Source organism: Cupressus sempervirens, chromosome 7, assembly GCF_028749045.1.
Source record: "Cupressus sempervirens isolate cs-2001-9-10 chromosome 7, ASM2874904v1, whole genome shotgun sequence".
Lineage (NCBI taxonomy): Eukaryota > Viridiplantae > Streptophyta > Pinopsida > Cupressales > Cupressaceae > Cupressus > Cupressus sempervirens.
In genome coordinates this window covers 226,183,735-226,210,458 of record NC_143124.1, presented here as the reverse complement: position 1 = coordinate 226,210,458, position 26,724 = coordinate 226,183,735, and the positions used below count along the sequence as shown (strand labels likewise).

At 39.4% G+C, this 26,724-nt stretch overlaps 1 protein-coding gene across 5 annotated transcripts in view; it reads right to left on the bottom strand.

Moving 5' to 3' along the window:
* LOC149546317 (putative UPF0481 protein At3g02645) overlaps positions 1-6,574 on the bottom strand; it is a 61,293-nt gene extending 54,719 nt beyond the window's left edge. Inside the window, exons 1-3 of one of the 5 annotated variants that reach the window (XM_089791150.1) lie at positions 6,396-6,574; positions 6,107-6,243; positions 5,527-5,614 (exon numbers count right to left, since the gene is read on the bottom strand). The gene's annotated coding sequence lies outside the window, so the exon portion shown is untranslated. Of the gene's footprint in view, positions 1-5,526; positions 5,615-5,737; positions 5,992-6,106 lie in introns of those variants that run through there. The other 4 variants (XM_089791149.1, XM_089791151.1, XM_089791152.1 and 1 more) reach the window with 4 other exon arrangements.
* Between the last annotated feature and the right edge of the window lie 20,150 nt (positions 6,575-26,724).

Genomic DNA, 26,724 nt, shown 5'->3' with positions numbered 1-26,724 from the left:
AAATAAGAGTAATGTAGAATGCTACTACTGTCATAAATATGGGCATTATGCAAATTAATGCTAGAAGAAGTAAAATGATCAGTCAGGGCAAGCAAATGTGGCTGATGTGAACATGAGAAGTGGACCCAATGTTGCTGCCTTCATCATGTGTAATGTTGGTGAAGAAGGAAGCCCTGAGGTTTGGTACCTCGATAGTGGATGTAGCAACCACATGAGTGGCAATGAAACCTTGTTTTCATTCATTGACAAGAGTTTCAAATCTAAAATTAAAATGGGTAGCAATGGAACCCTACCAGTTGTGGGCAAATGATCTATTATGGTCCGCACCAAGAAAGGTGAGAAAAGGGAAATACAAAATGTGTATTTCGCTCTTGGTATGAACCACAATTTGATGAGCATTAGTCAGCTCATTCAAAATGGATACAAAGTGCTGATGGAGAATGACATGTGTGTCATTCATGAAAAGGATTGGAGCAAGAACTTACTTGCAGCAGTTCAAATGACAAAGAACAAAATGTTTCCCTTGAGGATAGAGACATGTTTCTCATCTCAAGTTTGTGCTGCACCTCACACACAATCAGCTCTAAGGAGTATGATTGAAGACCCTTCTCAGGTATGGTCATCTCAGCTATGCTGGTTTAAATTTATTGTCAAATAAAAGAATGGTAGAAGTTTTGCCACATATAAAAAATTCATGTGACAAGTGTGAGGCTTGTACTTTGGGTAAGCAACATTGGCTTCCCTTTAATTTTAGAAATTCTAGGAGGGCTAGATATCCATTAGAGTTAGTGCATACTGACCTAGTCAGTCCTATGAAAGTTACTTTCATTGGGGGGAGTACTTATTTCATGACATTCATTGATGATTTCAGTCGTAGGACATGGGTGTATTTCTTAAAGAATAAATCTGAAGCATTTGATAAATTTATAGAATTTAAAGTCCTGGCTGAAAGAGAATGTGGACACTATATTAAAGTCCTTAGGTCAGATAGAGGAGGGGAGTATACCTCCAATTTTTTTGTAAATTTTTACAGGAAACATGGCATTAAGAAAGAGCTCACAACCAACTATACACTACAACAAAATGGAGTGGCTGAAAGAAAGAACAGGACTATTGTTGAAATGGCAAGGAGCATGATGAAAGAGAAAGGTCTCCCAACTGAATTTTGGAGAGAGGTTGTGGCAACAACAGTTTACCTAATTAATAGGTGTCCTACAAAGGTAGTCTGTGACAGAATTCCAATGGAAGCTTGGTTACGAAGAAGATGGACAGTTGAACACTTAAGGGTGTTTGGATGTATTGCATATGCACATATGCCTAAAGAGAAAAGGCAGAAATTGGATGACAAAGGTGTGAAATGCATTTTCATAGGGTACAGTCCAGAATCAAAGGCATACAGATTGTATGACCCATTGAACAACAATATGATACTTTCAAAAGATGTGAAATTTCTTGAAAATCAATCTTGGTATGGTTCAACTGATGAGTCACCAAGAAGTTCAAGTAAAGTGCCAATTATGAGTAAAGCAGATGTTGATGAACAACAAGAAGAAGGAGCAAATAGAAGAAAAGACAAGCAGGTTCAGACAGTGCCGAGCTCCTCTAGGCATGACCGAGTGTCAGTGCCGAGTAACAGTGAAGATCGAGCTAGTCGGCAAAGCAACAACAATGAAGATTCTAATCTCACACTCTCCTCCCTGTTACCAAGAAAGATTAAGAGTCTTAGGGAGTTATACCAAGATGAAAGGTATGAAGATTATGACAAGAGTGTTAATTTTGCATTATTTTTTCATAGTGATCCAGTATATTTTGAGGAAGCTATTAAGGAGAAGAAATGGTGTAATGTTATGGATGAGGAAATAAATGCCATAGAAAGAAATGAAACATGGGAGTTCACTAAATTGCCTCCAAAGAAACAAGTGATTGGAGTGAAATGGGTCTATAAGACCAAATGCAATGCTGAAGGCAAGATTGATAGGCATAAGGCAAGGCTAGTAGTCAAGGGTTACAAATAGCAGTATGGAAGATATTATGATGAGACCTATGCCCCAGTTGCAAAAATAGAAACCATGCGTGTTGTCATAGCAATTGTAGCCCAACATAAGTGGAAGGTATTTCAAATAGATGTGAAGTCTGCCTTCCTTAATGGTGTATTGAAATAAGAAGTGTATGTGGAGCAGCCACCTGGTTATGAAGTTGCAGGTGAAGAGAACAAAGTATATAGGTTAAAGAGAGCTCTTTATGGATGCAAGCAAGCTCCAAGGGCATGGTACAGTAGGATTGACTCATATTTGATGAGCAATGGCTTTAGCAAAAGCAATGGTGAGCCCACTCTTTACATTAAGGCAGCAGATGGTACTGTATTGATTATTGTCTTGTATGTATATGATTTAATTTTTACTGGTAATGACAAGGCTCTAATTGGTGAATTCAAAGAGGCCATGAAAAGTGAATTTGAAATGACAAACCTAGGTCTCTTGAAGTACTTTCTAGGCATAGAAGTAAAACAAATGCATGATGGCATATTCATCTTTCAAGAAAAGTATGCAGAATAGTAAGGCAGCCCCCACACCAACAGCAGTAGGTTTGAAGTTGAGCAAGGAAGACTCTAGTGAAAGAGTGGATCCAACATTATACAAGAGTATGGTTGGAAGTTTAATGTATTTGATTGCAACTCGGCTAGACCTAATGCATGTAGTAAGTCTAATTTTTAGATTTATGGAAACACCAAAAGATTCTCATTGGCAAGCGGGAAAAAGGATCCTAAGGTATGTGAAAGGTAACAAGGGATTTGGGATTTTATATACTACAAATGATGATTTCAAGTTGGTTCGTTACACGGATAGTGATTGGGCTGGAAGTATAGATGATAGGAAGAGTACTTCTGGATACATGTTTCATAGGGGATCGGATGCAATTTCATGGGCATCCAAGAAGCAACCTATTGTTTCTCAATCTACAACAGAGGATGAATACATGGCAGCAAATGCAACAGCATGTCAAGCAATTTGGCTAAGGAGGATTTTGACAGATTTGAATGAAAGGCAAGATGATGGAACCACAATTTATTGTAACAACATCTTATCAATTGCATTGTCTAAGAATCTAGTCTTCCATAGGAGAAGCAAGCATATTGAGATCAGATATCACTTTATCAGAGAGTTGGTGGAAAATGGAGATATCAAGATAGATTTTTGCAAGTCAGAGCAGCAGCTAGCAGATATTTTCACCAAGCCATTAGGCATTGGATCTTTTGTACACCTAAGAGAGTGTCTTGGTGTAGTTGATGTGGATCAGCTGTGATTCTTGTTTTGTTTGGCTCGGGACAAAGGGGGAGTGTTGGAAATCTTAATGCAGCATTGAAGTTTGCTCCTTGAGCCAAACGCTCACCTACCACCCTGAGGTCCAGAACAGACAGAAAAGTTAATACGGGTGGGTGAGGTTTTCAAATTCTGAAAAGAGTGAGAAACTGGAATGTGACAAAAGGAATATTTTATTCATTCATGTAGCAGAGTTTGTAGATCAAGCAGATCAGAGAGAAGTTGCAGAGCTGAGCAGAGAAGGAAGAAGGAAAGAAGTTTGTGCCTGCAGTTACACGTGCTTCCCCTGTTCACTCAGTAAGTTTGTTGTTGTTTGGATTTGTCCTGTCGAAGCAGTGATTGCTCTAGGCACCATTGTATGCAGCCATTAGAGTTGCAAGTTTAAAAGTTTATTGAAGTTTGAAGTATTATCAATTTAGGGTTATTTTAGGGTTTTCTAGTTGAAGCCGAATGCTCCCAGATTTTGTAATAGTTTAATGAAAGATTGAATAAAAAGCAAGCAAGCATACTTGAATCTATTGATCTTCCCTTGTATGTTGCATTTGAGAAATTTGTTTGAAAGCTTAAAGCTTTGACTCTTTGGTTTTAATGGTGAATGCATTCACGTTGAAATTTTTTAAGTTATAAACTTTAGTTGGAGCCGAGCTCACTCAACATCCATTGGTGCCAAGAATTTTATTGTGGCCGAGCATTGCCTTTGTGTGCCAAGCTTACTTGGCTTCCTTGTGTCGAGCTAACTCGGCACCTATATTCTTCCTGTCACTCAGCACCTATCCTGGCACTCGGCACCTTCAGGTGCCGACCAAAACTGGCACTCGGCACCTTCAAGTGTCGAGCAATTTTTAAGTGCCGAGTATAAATTTTAAGTTTAGGGTTGTGAGTTGTTGAAATTTAAATTAATATTTCTCACAATAACACACTATGTAGTCTATAATTCTCTAGTAAGACTGTGTGCCCTAAAATTCTCTTATGAAACTATGTGCAATCTAATTCTCTTATGAAACTATGTGCTCTATAATCCTCTTATAGAACTATTCCCTATTAGTCTGATTATTATCCACATGGCATTATGTTTTGCTCTGGCTATTCTATTGGTCGGGGTCATAAAACTTGTCGAGCCAAGGAGGTCCAAGGAGCTCTATTTGTCCTCCATTGTGCCCATTGCGACTCTATATTAAATGAGTCTTTCGTTCTCAAATTTGGTCTACATTTATCTGTCCCTGTCATTTATCCAGATGCTTAAGGCCTTGATACTTGCGGCTGTGTACTCTATTGGAGTTGGATTAAAAAGGGATCCTTTCAAGTCTAATACCAGGGCACTCAGTGCTCTTGAGAGAAGAAGTCATCTTTCAAACACTATTTTTTTAGCCAATGCTGCCTATATCCTCACAGAAACGGTCAGCAGACTTGTAAACTTTTTACTAGGTAAGTGTTCAATTTGTTAAGGAACCTGAATAATAGCATGCCTTGTTATGCCTAAAAATTGTTGGCAGGAGTAATTTCTCCCACCGTCCACAGCTGTACAACGGTCCACCATCCAGCCCAACTTAGCCGTCCACAATCAAAGAACTCTCTAGCACCGTCCACAATAAATTGCAGACAACTTAGCCGTCCAGCCCACAAAATAATAGTCAATATTTAATATTATAGCATGTGTAAAATGTTTCGTGTATTCTAAAGAGAGTTCTCAAACCTCTATAAATAGAGGCATTATGTAAGGATTTGAGCATCAGATGTTTATCTAATCATGGTGGATCAGTAGAGCCCATTTTGGGTTTCTCATTGTGGATCATGAGTGGATGGAACGCTGTAGCATTCTAAGGACTTGTAGCATTCTATGGATTTGTAATAGATTTTAGTTATGTTAATGAGTATGAAGTGCTATAGCACAACTTGATGTCTTCGTATTTGTCTTTGATCCACTCTATCCACCTCCTTCAAAAATGAAGTACAATCTCTGATTATTTCGTGAAAGTTATAAAAGATCCTCACATAATGAAGATGGAAAGCAGCGATTTCAAGGGTAGCTAAGTTGGGTTTCTAGGGCTAAGATATCAACTGGGTAGAAAGGATCTCGAAAAAGTCATTTGGGATAAAGCAGAAGGGGGAAAAAGCGGCAGCAACAAGCCCCTAGGAAATGATGCTTTGTCAGCAACAGTCACCCATCACAGAAAACCAAACGTATTTACAAAGGAAAGAAGCTTACCTGGTATTTCGAAAGGAGAAGAAATTCTTCTACGCAGAAGTTCCTTCAAGTAAATCCACACCTAGCCCCACAACACCCGTCAGGCCTACTGTAAGAAAAAAGAAGTTAGTGTTTATTGCCTCTCTGGTAGGCACAAGCAACGCCAAAGCAGTTCCTAGATTTTTGTGCAGAAATAGGACATTTGAAAAAAGCAACAATGATATTCGTTCACCTAATGCTTGTGGAATTTGCATACACATTTAGCAGGACGTTTTGCTTATTTCACAGACAGGTCATCAGATTAACATGTAAAGGAAAACAGAGGAGATTAAAAGGGGGGAAAACAGAGGCAATTGAAAAGAAAGGTACCGAAGCAGGGGAGAATCTACATGTCGGAGGACTTTAAAAGGGAGAGAAATACTGAGGAAATTGGAAGGAAAACAACTCAAACAGAGGAAATTGATACGAAAAGAACCCGAGGGAAAAATGACCCAGAGAAGATTGTGGCACTATTAATTTAACAGTTAAAAGGGAAAAAATAAATTACAGGGTACTCTTAACGCTAATAATTCACGTGTAAAAATAAAGCGGAGTAAATTACCTAAATGTGAACGAGCAAATACATGGAAAAATTGCTTCCGCAGATAATTTCAAAGCTTTTTGTTTCATGGAAGCTGTGTACACCACAAATTTAGATTTCAAAGGAACCCAGATTTTATGCACGCTGGAAACGAAGAGCTGTAGAAAGGACACAAGTTGACTAAGACCAAATTAAATCTAAAACACAGAAAATGGGAGACAGCAAGCATGGAAACGCGAGGGGAGCATAATAACTGGCTCACAACCCTCTGCCACAAGGAGAATTCATAATTACAACGATAGTTACCCACCAAAATTTGGGAGGAATATTAAAGACGTGGTGTAAGTGGAGCGTGAAGGAAGGAATAGCTTGGAAAATTGGCCACGCTTTAACTAGAATTGCTGACAAGCTACACCAGAAACAACAGACAAATTTTGGTGAGTCAAATCTCTTTGAGATCAGTCTCCTCGGATACCACCAAGATGGTAGAGTAATCATTTTTTGCCCCTAAATTATATTTTATGATAAGATACCTTTTGTAATCATTTTTTGTCCCTAAATTTTATTTTATGATAAGATATATATATATATATATTTGTCCTTGATAGCTCCATAATTTAGAAAAAGATGCGTTCGTATTAAATTTTATTTTATGACTGAATACTTCTTTTTGATAGATGCATTATTTAGAAAAGGTAGACTTGTATTAAATTGTATTTTATGATGGATACTTTTTTTCTTGATACATGCATTATTTAGAAAAGGATGGGTTTGTATTAACTTTTATTTTATGATTGGATACTTTTTTCTGTTGATAGATGCATTATTAGAAAAGGATGGGTTTGTATTAAATTTTATTTTATGAATAGATACTTTTCTTTCATGTTAGATGAATTGACTGAATATTATTATTACTATTTTTTTTAATTCAAGTATTTATGAAGTGTTTGTTAGCTTTTGATAGAGTTATTTTAATTATTAGTCTAAGTTATCTCAGTCAAAAGTTTGATGATAATTTATTGGATATGAAAGCAATTGACTATGACAATTTGGTAGTTGTCTATAAAATTATTGGAGAGGCTTCCATCAATTAAAGATTTAAATAATAAGACATAATGTGAGAGTTAAACAAGTAGAATCATCTTTTTTTTTTTCACATAAAAATATTCATAATTGAGCTGGGTTAATGAGCTTGTGAAATAGACAATAAATTGTTGTTTTTACTACATTTCTTTGATGGATAAGGATTTGAAACTTCATTTTAAGAGTGTATAATATAATATATTGAAAGAGTGACAAAATAAGGCTCATTTGTAAGGTAAACTATAAATCATCTGCAAATTAGTTTCATGGACTTATTAAAAGGAACTCCGTCTTCTATGTTAGTTGTAATAAGGGTCAAAAATTTTTTACTTTCATACATTGTCATATGTTGTTTCTAGGCTTCATAATCCTAGGGGAACCTATATAATTCAATATGCTATTATGAAAGAAAATAATGTATTGGCTAAAGTTCTTCAAGTTGAGTTGAATACTGCTTATTAGTCCCTAGGGGACTATAGTTTTCATTGCACATCTTTTCTATTAGTTCCTTTCATAAACTGGGTCAATGAAATTAAACCTATGTTTGATCTATGCTTTGAAACATAATATTACTATAAATTAATTTCTAGCTAATTTCTCCTCTTTTGTGATTGGTTAGATAGTAGTATTTACCTTTTAAAAATAACAAATTTTGGAAAAAAATTCTTCAACAACAAACAACACAAATGGTGGAATTTGTTCATTTTTTGCATAGTCCTCTAAACATGACATTCTCCTAGTTTAGGGCAACCAGCTCTAGGTAAAATTTTATAATAGTAATTCAAAACATCCACACAATAAAAAAATATACTAAAAAATCACTTGTGGCTATGTAATTTTTAGACAAATTTCAAAGCCAACTATTGCATCTATACTTTTGTCTACAATATCCTTTAATGTACATTTAAGACTATCACTATTAAGGACTCCACAAATAAATTATCCATAGAAGAAATTTTTAATTATATTATATATATATCATTTATTTATTGTCATAGATTGTGAGCAGAATGGCCCTATAATAATTTCTTTCTTGTGGATTCCCCTATGAGTGCACTTTTAGTTACTCTTTTTTTTAATGATATGCAAACAAGCATATTGACCATATCAGAGTTCATGGACACAAGTAGGGTGTAATCTTTGTTTTTGTTTTGATTATGATTCTTATATCTCTCCAATCAACTCTCTTTTAGTTTAATGCTATCATTGTTTACCACATTGCAGGTCAAATATGGTAGAATTGAAGTTTTCCTCTGAAACCCCTCTTGCAAGACATCAAAGATTACATTGGATTCACACTGGTGCACATGGGTACACTAAACCATTAGCTTCAGATAAGAAACCATTATAAAATTCATTTCATATATTTAATATTTTTTTATATTTTTAGAAAAATTCTAGGAAATCTCCTATATATCTTTAATCTTTAGTACATCTTTTATCTTGGTCTCAAATTTCAGTTGCATCTTACAATTAGTTTTTATAATAAAAACTTATTATTTTCTAAAATTTAAAAGTTTTTTTTTTAAATTAAATTTTTATCAATAATTTCTATTTTTTTATTTTCCATGTAAATTTTTTTTTACACACAAAATAAGAAAAATAGATAAATAGATATATGGAATGTTCTTCAAGTTCCACGACCTGTGTCATGAAACATCAGATTGTAATTGTTACCTTTCGCTCACCCGCCAAAGGTTTAAATTTTAAATGCTCAGCTCGTCCAATGGCTAGCCGCGGAAATATTATTTTTTATGCTAAAATCGGACCTTATGATGTATTTCACAGCTCGCAGGATCTTCTCCGTCGGATTTCAGCAAAATCGACAATCGGCGATCTCGCCATCAAGAACTGCCTGAGAGTTAGCATCAACGACATCGCGCCCAATTAACACATGTCTGGTGGGCCCGACGAGCGGGCTACAATGAAGGGCAGGTCGGGAAAGTTTTCCAGTGCCGCAAGCGCTATGGCGCTATCGCACACCGACCGAAAAATCTCCATGGCGAGATAGCGCCCGGCGGAGATGCTCACGTTGGTGGGCGACACGTTTCCACGGAATGAAAGTTTCAAAATACGGCAAGGGGCCATGGCGCCAATGGAAAACCAATGCATTTTCCAATGGTGACATAGCGCCCAATCGAAAAATCCACCATGGCGAGGAAGGGTCAGGAAAATGGGTCCCGTCGGTACTCTGCAACGCAATTTGCCAGCTAGGCATCAAGATGGCGAATCAGATGTAGCTACGTATTCATCAGTGGGGTCAAGGCAATACAGACCCTCTGAGTTGGTGCTTTGTCAGACCAGGGAGGTGTTTCATTAGGCCAATAAAGAGCGACCACGTCCTCCAAGTCAGAGTTCAGTCAGCGTCACCGGTACATGGAAAGGTAAGATCTCCACCGTCAGATCAGGGCCGATCGACGGCAGGTGCCATTGCACTATAGAAGAGCTGCGCGAGTCTTATGTTAACGACATTGTGCCTGAAGGACACGCGTCCTCGTGGGTCCAGGGATGTCAGCAAGGACTAGTTAGACCATCGATACGTGGCCAGTTCTTATTCATCGATACGTTGGGGGAATGATCTTCTTTGCACACCGTCATATCGGTTCAGATCAGCAGATGGCACCATCTTGCCATAGCAAAGATGCACGGGTTTTAACATGGCAACATAGCGACCATCCACCACGTGTCGGTGCAATCAGGTCTTACCAATCGACGTCAAGAGAATGAATCAAATGATGACACGCGTTCAACAGGCCTAGTAGTTTCGGGAGACATGGTGAGGTTTCATGACCGTCAGATTAGAATAAGATCTATGACTGGCACTATCTCGCTATCGAGGAAAGCTCGGTAGATAACATCGACGACTTGGCACCCTTGTGCCACATGTCCTGGCGGGACCGCATTTCATGCTACTAGCGCAGTTAGGTCCAGGGTGACCAACAGACCAATAAGCTGACACCACGTTTCGGCGGGCTCGGTGAATCATAAAGGAGGGAGGGTCGTGGGAGGTCAGGTTTCGCGACCGTCAGATTAGAAGGGATCGACGGCAGGCGCCATCTCGCCATGGTGAAGTTGCAAGATTTTTAGTATAACAACATGGCGCCCTTTCGCCACGTGTCAGTAGGGCCAAGTCTCGCCAAAATACATCGCTAAGTGGTGCCAAGTGGAATGGGCCCGGTCGCAAATTGGAAAGTTCACAGCAGGTCAGAAGTCTCACGGTGGGCAGACTCCATCATCGAAAAGGTGTACCGACGGCGGTTAGTGTTACAGTGAATCAGGAATAGCCACGTGTGCTGGGTCAGATTGCAGACATGAGGTGGCACTAGATCTTCAACGTGGCTAGCGCAGTCAACGCCAACAGTGTTTCATGGGCCGGGAAAGGTAGCAAGGATGGTAGGCACTATGGCGCTAATGGAAAACCTGTGGGTTTTCCGTTAGCGACATGGCACCTAAACAGAAAGTGAAGGTCGCAGCAGGATCCTCAGGCAGGGCAGGTCCCAGATGGTTATGCTTCATCACAGTTAGCACAGCTGGAAAGTTTTCAGTACACCTTGGAGCCACATCCACATCAGACAAGAGAAATTCACAGTGGGCGCTATGGCGCTATGGGAGGTTCCCCTCGATTCTCGCATAGTGACATAGCACCTAGGTGCCATGTCAGGTCAGGTTGCCAGGTGGATCATGAGTTCAGAGGTCCCAAGGAAGAATGTGCAGAGTATGGCGAGGTTTCTGATCGTCAGATGAGACTGAATCAATGGTGGGCGTTATGTCGCTATCAAGAAGTTGCGCAAAAAATGCCATAATGACATAGCACCCAGGGGACCCACCACGTTCTTAAGGATAGTGCATCAAACACAGGCCACATGATCAAAGGGAAATCCACGATAGGCGCCATCGCGCTATGAGAAAGTTCTGAGCTGTTTACGATGGCGACATAGCGACTAGGGGACACGTGTCCTCGTGGGCCCAGAGAGGAGGCACAGAAAGTATTAACAGTTCAGGGGATGACTGGCAGTTTGTGTTGTGGTTAAGGTTGGAGACTTCGTAGTTAAACATGACAGTCTGGGGTTGGCACGGTTAGTAAATTAAAATCTAACTACTGGGCGCTATGGCGCTAATGGAATTTTAGGGTAAATCCTCCATAGCGACCAGTCAAGTAAATGATGGTCAAACATGTTAAGATGATCATAGGTGGCAAAATAATGGAGAGTGATTGGCCCGCGTGGCCCGGCTGGTTGTTGGAACCTGGTTGACCCATTTGACCTTGCTGTCTCATGACTCAGAATGATAAAAAATTTGTGTTTTTGTTCACAATCTGATTCTGTGATCAATGCCACCCACTCCAGAATGAATGCTAAAGTAACGAAGGGACTTTCCACTCATTGTCGATCCATCTACCTGGTCAGAGAGATTTTCATGGTGCCATTTCTATCTTCTCAAGGTTCTCTTTCAGAGGAATATCAGATTGTCTTGTACCTGCACCATGCTCAAGTATGATCTTTGATCAGATTTTCAGTATGGGGAATTAATGCCAGTGGTTGAGTAGTAAATGTATAAGCAAAATCCCAGTTATGCCTAAACTATAAGGGCAATTTGGTAATTCTTTTTGGGGGGTCGACTCTTCCTAGTTTTCTCTGCTACTACTTGTAGACTTGCAGTGTAGAATTCCTGTGTCTCTGAGCTACATAGTATCCTGTGTCATTCTCTTCAGTGGTCAATGTGCATGTGCTTCTTTTGCCTCTCATTGATGCATTATTGAGATTAGTGGTCCACATACTGTATCTATCTTTGGCCTATTGCATAATATACAAGTGAAATCTCCTTTTCTTGGTGTCATTCAGTTGGTTTTTTGATCTGTATGTGATTATTGATCGATATAAGTCTGGACGTGTATGACTTTTGTATATTACCCTAGTTTTGTAGTGCATATATGGGCAGGAATGAGTCTGAACACCCTATTTTGGTGCATCACCACCTTAGATTAGACTAGGTAGATTTGCTTTAACGCTCTCTTTCTCCCTTTCCCTTCTGAGAATAGATAGGTGTGCCCTGATAGTAAGAGGAAGTCGGCCTTCTCCAGAGACTCAACCTCGTAGTTCAAGTCCCATAGCTTGGAGGTTGTTTCCATGTTTCACTAGGTTGTTCTCGCGCTTAGGCCTTGGACAAGGGTGCAAACCTAAGCAACAACAGTTTTTGGCACACCCGGTGGGACTCTATATCAGAAGATTTCAAGTCTATTGGTATCAAGAAGAAAGAATTCTAGAGATAAATGCTGAAGAAGTAGTGCTAGCTTCAGTCTTCAAGCCTTTAAGAGGCTGGTTCTTCAAGTACTTGGCGACTCCGAACATCAAAAAGTCTGGTTCCAGACCAAGTTTGCAGTAATTCATGCCCAGGACTGAAACAAGGCCGTCTTCTAGAGGTAAATTTCAATATCAAGAGCTTTCTATTTCAAATCCTAGGAGAAGAAGGACTAGAACTTCATTATCACCAGTTAGGGGTAGAATAACAGTCGATATACTTGTAAGATCTGTCTCTACTCCCCCTACTATTCAAACTCAGCCTAGATTGCCATCAACACTCATCAATAGAACACTTGTTTATATGGCACAGCCAAGAGTTCATTGTTTTGCCACCTTTAATGGTGGAAGTTCTTTGTTGTTATCCCAAAGACATGATATACCAGTAGCTGCACTGAAAAGCATACCTGATTTTACTGGTGAAACTTCTATTTCCCCCCTAGAGCATATCCAAGAGGTAGCGAATGTCTGCAATATTCATGGTATTACAGAAGATGATGTTTCCGTCAGACTTCTAGCCTCATCTTTAAAAGGAAAAGCATTACAGTGGTATAAAGGCTTAGCTCATGGTTCCATAATTGATTGGGATGGACTAGGAGCAGGATTATGCAAACATTTTGAGGATAAGAGTGACCATTTGTCCCTACTAGAGCAGCTGACTACAATAAAAAGAGCCCCCCATGAATGTATGACTGATTTTAATTACAGATTCGAAAAGACATGGGATAGAATACCTACTATAGTGAAACCTACCCCCGGTAATGCCTTCTTACATTACCTTAGAGCTTTCAATAGTGGCATTGCCACCACAATCCAAACTATGGGAGGAGATACATTACCAAATGCTTATGAGACAGCTATAAAGGCTGAGAATATCCTAATACAAGGTGGAAAGTTGGCCCCAAGGCCTCCTATGCCTTTCTTTCCTGATGTTCCCAACCACCAACCAGCGATAGCCCCTCTTCCTACAAGTCCTACATCACAAGCCCTTACTCCAGTTCCCCAAGCTTCCACATCCTCAAACGGAATAGATGAACTCAAGGAAATGCTCCAAGGTCTAGTGCTGATCACAGACAAAAGAGAGAAGACCCTGGATAAAAAATTACAAGAGTAGGGGAGGGAGTTGAAGGACCAAGGGAAGAGATTAGAGGATAGTTTTTCTCTAATACAAAAGATGAGTAACAAGGTGGTGGCCTTAGAAAGGCAACAGGCCCAAGGTGGCAAGCCTCCCCAGTTGCAATATCAGGCTCCAAGTGGTGGTAGGCCTCCTAATCAGTGGAATAGCTCTTTTGATTAGAATAGGCAGAATAGTCATGCTTTTGCTTCAAGCGCAAATCAAAACAGAGCTATAGTCCCTCAAAATAACTTGGCCCAAGACCAAGATTTTTGTCCTTCATGTAACTATTCTTATACCTACTGCCTATGTCAGAAAGCAGAATCTTATTTGGCCCTAACTGTCCAGGAGTCCACAGTAAAGCAATCACACAAGGAAGATTATCCCAAGGAGGCCTCTTATGTTTAGGGGCAGGGTGATTGCTCTTTTATGAATCACTAGATGGAGGAGCATTGTAATGTAAACCAGGATTTCGTTGCTCATAACACAAGAAGCAAGAAGAGAGCTATGGAACATGCTGCTCCTCCTTCTCCTAAGCAGGCCTCAACTTCAAGTGTTATACCTAACACACAGATAGCGAATGAGAAAACAAACACTTCACAACAGCAAAGGCAAGGCCCAAGAGAGGAGAATGCAAGTGATCCCTATGTTACTCCATCTCAACCTCTCATAAGTGCAGCTCCCAAAGTTTCTACCAAAATTCCTAACGCACCATTGAGTGTGGTAGAGAAAATCAAGAAGACCAATGTAAACATTTCCATGTGGGATGCTGTTGCTTCCATACCAATGCAGAGGAAGATGCTGCAGCAAGAATTGGAAAGGATTGAACCCAAGGATCAGTCATCTACCATGGAGAGTGCCACTAGTTTAGTACAACCAGCAGGAGATGTGGAGGCAAATAAAAAAGGTTAGACCTCCTCCATTTTATGTTTCTCTGATTATAGGGGGCAAATTAGTCCATAATTGCATGATAGATTCGGGGGCTAGCAGCTTAGTAATGCCTAGGTGTGTTGCTGATGCTTTAGGGATGAAATATGAGCCCATTGTTAAGGATGTGTTACAACTATATGGGAGTACTGTCAAAACCGTAGGCATCCTTAGAAGTGTGGAAATGGCCCTACATGCATGCCCTGCTTGTACTGTGATTCAAGACATATATGTTGCTGAGGTTAAGCCCTATTTTGCCATCTGTCTTTCAAGAGACTTCACTGCTCAAATTGGTGGATTCATATCTGTTGATTGGTCTTACATGTCATTTAAGACCAGATATGGGGCCAATGCTTCAATAAGAGCAGAACCTCAAGCCCTTCATCACACTGAACCCTACACTCCCAACTTCATCAATATGAATTGCCCTATCCTAGAGATGGACGAAAATAACTTAGTAAACGAGCCTGTCACTTCCATAGCAGAGATTCCTCATTTCTTCTTAGATGAGTGGACAAATACATGTCAGTTTGAGCCTATGTCGGAAACCCTTGAGACAGGCCTTAGTACATATTGCATAATAGAGAAAGAGGTTCAAGTTCCTGACCTTGTTAGGACTAATGTTGACATAAATGGAGTATGGAGTATGTACTTTGATGGCTTAAGGAATAGAAATGGATCAGGGGCTGGTGTTATGTTGATCTCTCCTACACAAATAAGATACTACTTCTCTTTTAGGTTCCAATTCAGTTGTACCAATAATGTGGCCGACTATGAATCCTTGATCCAAGGTCTCCTACTTGCCCAAAAGAGGGGAATTCAAGCCTTGAAAGTATATGGGGACAGTGAGTTGGTAGTGAACCAAGTGAGAAATCAGAATATCACCAAAAATGGCCTGCTCAAGTCTTATAAACATAGAGTCTGGGATTTGCTTGAGGGTTTCCAAGCATTTAATATTCAAAGCATTCCTAGGAAAGAAAATAAATATGCTGATAGACTTGCAGCAGTGGGTGCATCTTATGATGTGCCAAGGTATCTTGAGGAAGAAAAGAAACAACAAATAAGGGTAGTGGTAAGGCCTACTGTTCCTGATAATAATACTCATTGGCAAGTGTTTGAGTCTAATGAGCAAATTGTGAGTTTCTTGCAGAATGAAGCAGAATTTTCGGAGAGAAATCAGTCAAGACTACAATATCAATATGGTGATCAGATCATTCATCTTAGTTCCAACAAGCTTCCCAAGGGTCTCATTACCTTGGAGAGTGTCTTTAATCCTGATGATCAGTCAAGGGATAAAGGGATGAATCTAGCTGCAGAAAAGGATGACCATGCCCCAGTTACTATTGCTGATGGAAAATCTCTTAACATGGGGAAGGTATGTTCTGAAGCTGAGCAAGAAAATTTCATTCATCTATGTCAAGAATTTAGTGATGTATTTGCTTGGACGTATGATGACTTATAAGGTTTTGACCCTAGTTTGTTTCAGCATACCATAGATTTAGTTGATAGGGTCAAACCAGTAAGACAAAAGCAGAGGCCAGTGAATCCCAAGATTGAACCTTTGATGAGGAAAGAGCTATCCAAGTTGATTGAAGCTAACATAATTTTTCCTATTAAACACTCATCATGGGTGGCTAACCTTGTCCCTGTGAGGAAGAAGAATGGAGAAATCAGATTGTGTGTGGACTTTAGGGATCTCAATCAGGCTTCCCTTAAGGATCACCATCCTCTTCCTTCTATGGAGAAAATTCTGTCCAAGGTCAGTGGGTCAAGGAGATTCTCTTTTCTTGATGGGTTTTCTGGTTATAACCAAGTGCTGGTTAAAGAGTCTGATAGATACAAGACAACATTTACTACTAAATGGGGCACCTATGCTTATTGCAAAATGCCATTTGGATTAACAAATGCAGATGCCACATTCCAAAAGGCAATGGAGGTAGCTTTCAAAAGATTAATTGACAAGTTTGTCTTAGTATACCTTGATGATATAACTATGTATTCCAAGAATGTGGAAGATCATCTTGATCATTTGAGACAGGTATTTCTAAGATGTAGAGAGTTTGGGGTTTCTCTCAACCCAGCCAAATGTGTCTTTGCTACAAACCAAGGAAAACTATTGGGACACATTGTATCTAAAGATGGATTAACCATTGATCCAGAAAGAACAAAAGCAATACTTGCCCTTCCTCTCCCTAAACACAAGAAAGGGCTGCAAAGTTTCCTTGGTAGGATAAATTTTGTAAGAAGGTTTATTCCTAATCTTGCTACCATGGTGAAACCCCTTACAGCCATGCTCAAGAAAGATATGGTCTTCTCATGGACCAAGGAGGGGAAGGAGAGTTTTGAAAAGATCAAGGCAGCCATAGCATCGGCCCCTACCCTCATGAACCCAAATTTTGAGAAAGATTTCATCCTCTACACTTTAGGTGGTGAGTCAAGTATTTTTGCTGTCTTGACTCAAAAAAATGACAAGAATGAGGAGCAACCCATAGCCTTCTTTAGTGAAGGGCTTAAAGAATATGAAGATAAATATAGCTTTATTGAGAAGCAAGCCCTTGCAGTCATTAGAGCCTTGAAGAAATTTAGACACCTTTTATCCCACAACAAGATCCATTTGTTGGTGCCCCATGCTAGTGTAAAGGACTTCCTTTTGAGCAAGGATATTAGTGAAAAAAGGGCTGGATGGATCACTAGAGTAATGGAAAATGAGATTGATATTCAGGTTACCAAATTGTTAAGAGGGAGAGGATTATGCAAAGAGATGTTATCAGGCCAGGATTTGGATGAGGAGGTTGCTATGGTAATTGCAGAGCAACAACAGGAAGGAAATGTTAATGGCCCAAAGAGCTAGATGGATGACTTGAAGAACTTTTTATCAGAGAATGGATACCCTCGGGGATTGGACAAAGCTAAAAGAAGACAATATAGACTACAATCCATTCCCTATGTTGTGATTGATGATATCCTATTTAGGAGGGATTTTAATGGGACCTTGTTGAGATGTGTTGAAGAGGATCAGGCTGAAAGGATGATTAAAGAACTCCATGATGGCCCTGATGGTGGCCACTTCTCTGCAAGAACAACTGCCATGAAGATCATGAGGGCTGGTTATTACTGGCCATCCTTGTTTCATGATTGTCATAGGTATGTGAGAAAATGTGAGAAGTGCGCTTTCTTTTCAGGCGAACAGAGACTTGCAGCTCTTCCTCTTCATCCCATTCAGGTGGATCAGCCCTTCACCCAGTGGGGGTTGGATTTCATAGGCCCCATTAATCCTCCATCTAGTGGAGGTCATAAATGGATCTTAGCTGCTACCAATTATTTCACTAGGTGGACAGAGGCAGTTGCCTTGAAGGATGCTACAGAGCCATCAGTTGTTGAATTCCTTGATGGAATTGTATCTAGGTTTGGAGCTCCTTCTACTATCATCTTAGATAATGCCAAATCTTTTGTTGGAACCCAGATTTGTGCATGGGCAATGAGTCACAATATCTATCTGAGCACATCATCAAATTACTACCCGCAGGGTAATGGTTTGGCTAAATCTTCCAATAAGAATCTGATCAAAATCATAAAGAGAACGATAGAAGACAACCAGAGGGTCTGGCATAAGAAGCTAAGAACTGCTCTATGGGTTGATAGGATAAAGCCCAAGAGATCTATTGGGAATTCACCTTTTGTGTTGGTGTATGGTAGGGAGGCCAGACTTCCAATCTCATTGGAATTCCCATCCTTGGAGTTGGCTCATCAGCTGGAACTAATTGAAGATGATGCCATGTTAGTAAGAATGGCAGGACTAATTGAATTGGAAGAAAAGAGAAGCAAAGCTATGCAAACTCCAGAGATACATCAGCAGCAGATGAAGAGGAGCTTTGACAAGAAGGCAAGGGCCAGAATCTTCAGAGAAGGAGATTTGGTTCTCAAGTGGGATTCAGACAGAGCAAAACCAGGAAGACATTCCAAATTTGATCCACTATGGAGTGGCCCTTATCTGATCTCCGGTTGCAAACAGGGCAACGCGTTCTGGCTAAGCAGGCCAAATGGTGAAGTTCTGCCCATTCCAGTCAATGGGATCCATTTGAAGCCCTGTTTCTGAAAGTTTGGGGATCCATGTACATAAGTAGTTTAGTTCTTTCTGTTTGTTCCTATTTTCCAATAAGTGCGCGTGCACAGAGTTCTCCCTTGAGTTGCCAGTTCTAAAAATTTTGATAATTCTCAGGTTGCTGAGGAGGTCCTATTTTTTGTTTCCAAGTCACAGAGCTAGAGTTCAAGGGTTAGGGTTTCTTGTAGCTCTCGGTTTCGTACCTTCCAGGCCCTCTTTTTCGACTCCATGGCCCAATGGATCATTCTCAAGCACTGGTCATGCATTGAGCAGGCTCATGCCCCCTGTGAGTCGCCAGAATTGTTACCTTTCGCTCACCCGCCAAAGGTTTAAATTTTAAATGCTCGGCTCGTCCAACAGCTAGCCGTGGAAATATTATTTTTTATGCTAAGATCGGACCTTATGATGTATTTCATAGCCCGCAGGATCTTTTCCGTTGGATTTCAGCAAAATCGATGGTCAATGCGATCTCGCCATCAAGAACTACCCGAGAGTTAGCATCAACGACATTGCACCCAATTAAAACGTGTCTGGTGGGCCCGACGAGCGGGCTACAATGGAGGGCGGGTCGGGAAAGTTTTTCGGCACCGCAGGCACTATGGCGCTATCGCACACCGACCAAAAAATCTCCATGGCGACATAGCGCCCGGTGGAGATGCTCACGTCGATGAGCAACACATTTCCATGGACCGAAAGTTTCAAAATACGGCAAGGCGCCATGGCGCCAATGAAAAACCAATGCATTTTCCGATGGCAACATAGCGCCCAATCGAAAAATCCACCATGGCCAGGAAGGGTCAGGCAAATGGGTCCCGTCGGTACTCTGCAACGCAATTTGCCAGCTCGGCGTCAAGATGGCGAATCAGATGTAGCCACGTATTCATTAGTGGGGTCAAGGCAATACGGATCCTCCAAGTTGGTGCTTTGTCAGACCAGGGAGGTGTTTCATTGGGCCAATAAAGAGCGACCACATCCTCCAAGTCAGAGTTCAGTCAGCATCACCGGTACATGGAAAGGTAAGATCTCCACCGTCAGATTAGGGCCGATCGACGGCAGGCGCCATCGCGCTATAGAAGAGCTGCGCGAGTCTTATGTTAACGACATTGCGCCTGAAGGACATGCATCCTCATGGGTCCAGGGATGTCAGCGAAGACTAGTCAGACCATTGATACGTGGCCAGTTCTTATTCATCAATACACTGGGGGAATGATCTTCCTTGCACATCGTCAGATCGGTTCAGATCAACGGATGGCGCCATCTTGCCATAGTAGAGATGCATGGGTTTTAACATGGCGAAATAGCGACCATCCGCCACGTGTCGATAGAATCAGGTCTTACCAATCGACGTCAGGAGAACGAATCAAATGATGACATGTGTTTAGTAGGCCCAGTAGTTTCGAGAGACATGGCGAGGTTTTACGACCGTCAGATTAGAATAAGATCTACGACTGGCGCTGTCTCGCTATCAAAAATAGCTCGGTAGATAACATCGGTGACTTGGCGCCCTTGCACCACGTGTCCTGGCGGGACCACATTTCACGCTGTTGGTGCAGTTAGGTCTAGGGTGATCGACAGACCAATAAGCTGACGCCACATTTTGATGGGCCCAGTGAATCATAAAGGAGGGAGGGTCGCAGGAGTTCAGGTTTCACGACCGTCAGATTAGAAGGGATCGGTGACAGGCGCCATCTCGCCATGGAAAAGTTGCAAGATTTTTAGTATAACGACATGACACCCTTGCGCCACGTGTCGGTAGGGCCAAGTCTCGCCAGGATACATCGCTAAGTGGTGCCAAGTGGAATGGGCTCAGTCATAGATTGGAAAGTTCGCGCCAGGTCGAAAGTCTCACGGCAGGCAGACTGCATCGTCGAAAAGGTGTACCAACGACGGTTAGTGTTATGGTGAATCAGGAATAGCCACGTGTGCTGGGTCAAAATAAAGACATGAGGTGGCACTAGATCTTCAACGCGGCTAGTGCAGTCAACGCCAGTAGTGTTTCACGGGCCGAGAAAGGTAGCAAGGATGGTAGGCACTATGGCACTAACGGAAAACTCGTGGGTTTTTCGTTAGCGACATGGCACCTAAGCGAAAAGTGAAGGTCGCAGTAGGATCCTCAGGCAGGGCGGGTCCCAGATGGTTATGCTTCATCACAGTTAGCGTAGCTAGAAAGTTTTCAGTACACCTTGGAGCCACATTCGCATCAGATAAGAGAAATTCACAGTGGGCGCTATGGCGCTATGGGAGGTTCCCCTCGATTCTCGCATAGTGACATAGCACCTAGGTGCCACGTCAGGTCAGGTTGCCAAGTGGATCATGAGTTCAGAGGTCCCAAGGAAGAATGTGCAGAGTACGGTGAGGTTTCTGATCGTCAGATGAGACTGAATCAATGGTGGGCGTTATGTCGCTATCAAGAAGTTGCGCGAAAAATGCCATAACGACATAGTGCCCAGGGGACCCACCACGTTCTTAAGGATAGTGCATCAAACACAGGCCACACGATCAAAGGGAAATCCACGATAGGCGCCATCGCGCTATGAGAAAGTTGCGAGCTGTTTACGATGGTGACATAGCGATTGGAGGACACGTGTCCTCGTGGGCCCAGAGAGGAGGCACAGAAAGTATTAACAGTTCAGGGGATGACTGGCAGTTTGTGTTGTGGTTAAGGTTGGAGACTTCGTAGTTAAACATGACAGTCTGGGGTTGGTGCGGTTAGTAAATTAAAATCTAACCACTGGGTGCTATGGTGCTAATGGAATTTTAGGGTAAATCCTCCATAGCGACATAGTGCCCAGTCAAGTAAATGATGGTCAAATACGTTAAGATGATCGTAGGTGGCAAAATAATGGGGAGTGATTGGCCCGCGTGGCCCAGCTAGTTGTTGGAACTTGGTTGACCCATTTGACCTTGCTGTCTCACGACTCAGAATGATAAAAAATTCGTGTTTTTGTTCACAATCTGATTCTATGATCAATGCCACCCACTCCAGAATGAATGCTAAAGTAATGAAGAGACTTTCCACTCATTGTTGATCCATCTACCTGGTCAAAGAGATTTTCATGGTGCCATTTCTATCTTCTCGAGGTTCTCTTTCAGAGGAATATCAGATTGTCTTGTACCTGCACCATGCTCAAGTATGATCTTTGATCAGATTTTTAGTATGGGGAATTAATGCCAGTGGTTGAGCAGTAAATGTAGAAGCAAAATCCCAGTTATGCCTAAACTATAAGGGCAATTTGGTAATTCTTTTTGGGGGGTCGACTCTTCCTGGTTTTCTCTGCTACTGCTTGCAAACTTGCAGTGTAGAATCCCTGTGTCTCTGAGCTACATAGTATCCTGTGTCATTCTCTTCAGTGGTCAATGTGCATGTGCTTCTTTTGCCTCTCATTGATGCATTATTGAGATTAGTGGTCCACATACTGTATCTATCTTTGGCCTATTGGATAATATACAAGTGAAATCTCCTTTTCTTGGTGTCATTCAGTTGGTTTTCTGATCTGTATGTGATTATTGATCGATATAAGTCTGGACGTGTATGACTTTTGTATATTACCCTAGTTTTGTAGTGCATATATGGGCAGGAATGAGTCTGAACACCCTATTTTGGTGCATCACCGCCTTAGATTAGACTAGGTAGATTTGCTTTAACGCTCTCTTTTTTCCTTTCCCTTCTGAGAATAGATAGGTGTGCCCTGACAGTAAGAGGAAGCCGGCCTTCTCCGGAGACTCAACCTCGTAGTTCAAGTCCCACAGGTTGGAGGTTGTTTCCATGTTTCACTAGGTTGTTCTCGTGCTTAGGCCTTGGACAAGGGTGCAAACCTAAGTGACAACAATAATCCCACTAGAATCACTCAGTGTAGATTTTACTTGACTTGATTCATTGCTAGTACAATCACCTCCCATTTTCTTTGATCACTACAGTGAATGCAACATAGATGAAATTTGGTAGTATTTGTAAGTTTCTTATGAATAGATTTAAAATTGGGGAAGGAACAAAGTGCCTTCACCATTTTTAGTCAGAAATAGATGATCCTAGTAGAAAATAAATCTTCATCAATTGACAGAAAATGGTAGTTTATTTTAAGTCGGTTCTTTTACATTCTTTCATCAGTAATGGCATAGTTAAAGAGGCTCCTAAGGAAATTTTAGATGCTTCTCAAAACTACTGAATGAGTTCAACGGTCTCTAAGTAATGAGAAGGAATCTAGGGCCCAAATTAAAAATCAATGTTCCATTTGTCTTATTTTATTTTAGTTTATGAACACATGTAAAGATGGGAGATGGTCTTAGCCATTATATCAAGATAGAGATGTTTTTTCTTTATTGTTCATTTTATTAAAATATATAACTTCTCTTGACAGCTCACATTCTTGACTTACTTTTGGTGGAGCTTAAATCTGATGCTCACTTTGTGCCGTCAAAATCAAGCCAGAGCAAGGATATAGTTTTTTTGGTTTACTATTTAAATGAATAGAAATGTTTTTAGGAAAAAGAAATATCCATAAAAAATATGCTTTCTTTAGAGTTGTCCACAAATACTAAGCCTCTAATTGTATTCATATTATTTAAAAGTAGCCCATGCTTATCAACTTGGATGAACATTGGACCAAATTATTAATTAAATAAATTAAATTCCTTAATTGTATTTTCTTTGATTAGTTTTTATATGAGACAATTGTTGATTGATAATCTAATTAAAATAGTAGCTAGTAATTTAGTTTATGTTTACAATACATATAAATTTAAAATTCTTTAACTTAACTTAATAGTATAATAAATTAATAAAATATTTATTATTGAATTGGAATACAATATCAAATTAGTTTAATACAATTTAAAAATAATTCTTCATTTTCAAAATTAATATAATATTTCCCTAATACAAATTCTAAGAAAACATAAAATTGATCTCTCTACTATGTTAAACTATTTTGTTAAAGCTATTGTAACTTAAATTGTTAATACATTGAATGTATACTCCAATTTAAAACTACAACCATCTCATTTGTCTACTCTAACCCTTCACGAGGCAGGGACTCAAGCTCTTAGAGCTCTTGTTTTTTAATAGAATGGTATTTTTTTGATGCTACCTAAAAGAATCATCAAGTACTTGAAATCTCTTTATATTAAATTTAGATAATTATATGCACAATAATATAATATCCCTTGCCTAAACTGATTAATTTTAGCTCAAGGAATATTATCAAACACTTGTATGTTACCTCTTAATGCTATGAAATTTAGAATGTTCGCAAATGATATTACAATGCCTCTTACAATGAACTAATATACAAGTGCAGTTCTTTTTGTATTTTCAATGCATATGAATGGAAATTAAATACAGAATGCATACATATAGCCAACTGACATTTGGACAAAACAATTGACATACAACTATTATGCTAATCATATATGCTATTAGATGGACATTTTGTCAAATAGATGGTATGCAACATGTATCTCCTTTATTGAATTCATTCTCATGGTCTTACAATAATGACTAAAGTAATGCCAAAATTTGATTCTAAATTATCACAGCAAAATCATATGCCTAAAAATTCAATGCTAACTATTAATAGCTGCAAGAGGAACCTAATAATAGTGATGCCCAAAATGGAAATGAATTAAACATAAATACTATAGTGTGACATCATGCATGCATATTGTAGCAGCCAAAATGTATTCTCCAATTTAAGCACAAATAGAACTATAGAATGAAGCTCTCCCAAATGCCAAATTCAGTGGACATTTCACCACCTCAAATGGTTGCAACACTAAAGAGTTGAAATTCTCCAAGGGCTGACTAAAATTAGAAACCTTAGTTTCTTCTCCCAAGTTTATATCAAATGCAATTGACAATAATAAGATGATAAACAATGAAACTCTCACCTCTATTTATTCTTTTCCTTCACCCTTCTATAAGGAAATAATATATTATTTAATTACATTCTCTAGAAGCTACTCTCTTTCCAATACAATAATTAGTTGTATTTCTAGAAAATGCACTCTCTAAAAGCTTCTCCCTTGCAATACAATAATTAATTGTGCTTTTAGAAAATTAAATTAATTAAATATAATATCACCTTTTTATTTTAATTTATTAAATGACTTTATAAGAAATTAATTTAATCAATTTCTCCTCGTTTCTCCACTTAGCCTTCAGAGAATGTAAAGGCTAAGAACACCACTAAGATGCTAAAAATATGGGGACATTATAGTCTGCCCTCCTTGAAATTGCTTGTCCTCAAGCAACTTCAAGTCCGAATGCTGCAAAATCTCCTCATTCTCTCATGTTGCATCCTCTACTGGCAAATCCTTCCATTTCACCAAATACTCCCTTATAGTGTGTTGCCTTAAGTTCCTTTCTCTGAAATCAATGATAGCCTTTGGCACCAATACAAAATTTCCCTCATCATCCAAGGGTGGAAGCACTGTAGAAGGAACAATATGATGTCCTAGCGCCTTCTTGAGGCATGACACATGAAAAAAATTGTGCACCTTGCTCTCTGCTAGCAAATTTAACTCATAAGCCACCTCTCCCACTTTCCTAATAATCTTGAATGGACCATAGTAAATTGGCTTAAGTTTCTTAGCACCACTCTTCTTGAGAGTGGATTGGCAGTAAGGCTACAAGATAAGATACACCATGTCTTGAACCTCAAAAGTCTACTTAGTCCTCTTTTGGTCTGCATACTGCTTCTATTGATTTTGTGCCTTGGTTATATTATCCTTGAGAGTCTTAACAATGCCTTGACTCTCCTGTAAAAAATAACCTATAATGCCTACCCCTAGTTTAGTCTATCTTTCTTCTAGGCTTCTCGAAGGAAGCCTAATTCTAGGGGGAGTGGATGTAATGCCTACCTCTACTTGACTTTTCTGGTTTATTTTGACTAGATTCTTTTAGGCATGTGCTATGATTATGTTTGATGATGATATATATGTTCATGTATTGACTTTTACTTATTGAATAATGTTAGTTAGATGAATTAGTTTTATGTGGTTTCTATGGATACTTACCCCATACTTGCATGTGTATGGTGTGCATGTATGTTTTCTTTATGTTTGACATTTATGATGTGGTTGAGGAAGGGAGTCATAGTTACCTTCTAGTTCTGATCTACATGATGAACCACTTTCTGTCATTGCCTATTTAGTTTAGGATATTGTGTTTGTACATGCATGAATTTTATGCAGATTGTAAGTACCGAGTATCAACTTCCCTGAATTTCCAAGATGAGCATACCCTGTCATAGTATTTCAATGGTATAAGTGTAGGGATAACTCTTGAGTTCAAATCCTAACCTAAGCCAATTGTCCTAAAAAATAGGACAAGTGTCTGAGTTAGTTTCACCTTTCTAAATTTGTCAAATGACATGAATTTTTTATTTTTGTCTTGTGTCTTTAGTTGAGTTATCATATTCAATTTCATAGATCTTACAAGATGATGTAATTTATTTCATGATATATATTATTTTGGCCTTTCATACCCTATAACCTATACAATGGATGAATGTGCATTCTGTTTATTGCCAAGTGACATCATATATAATTGTATATTATTTAAATGGTTTCATACTAGTATATTATTTTTTGAAGTGGGTTTATTATATATTAGATTTATTATTAATTAAACTTAAAATTGATTCAACATAATGGGACCCATAAGAATTGTAATCTATTTCATGGTATGTGTTTATGTGAAATTGCTTCCGCTATGTTATAATTATTGTTGTTAAGTTATTATCTTTAACTTTAATTTTTTTTATGTTTTTCAAACTTAGTAAAACTTTAGGTTAACTTCTTTTGGGTTCTCTAGTGGGGCATTACATCTAGTGCCAGAGCCCAAGTTTCTACATTGGCAACTCTAGATATATTGGAATGCCACTAGCTGCTAACTAGTTAAAATTAAAACAAAACTTGAACTGTTATATGTATCTATTACAAACTTGAACACTTGAACTAGTTCAATTGAAATGAAACATAAACAATGTTATGTATCTTTTCAACTTGACACTTGGAAACTTAAAACTTGAGACTTGAAACTTTAGACTTGATACTTGAAACATAGAAAAAGGAAAAACATGGATAACTCTTGAGTTTGTTTTTAGACATATTTTCT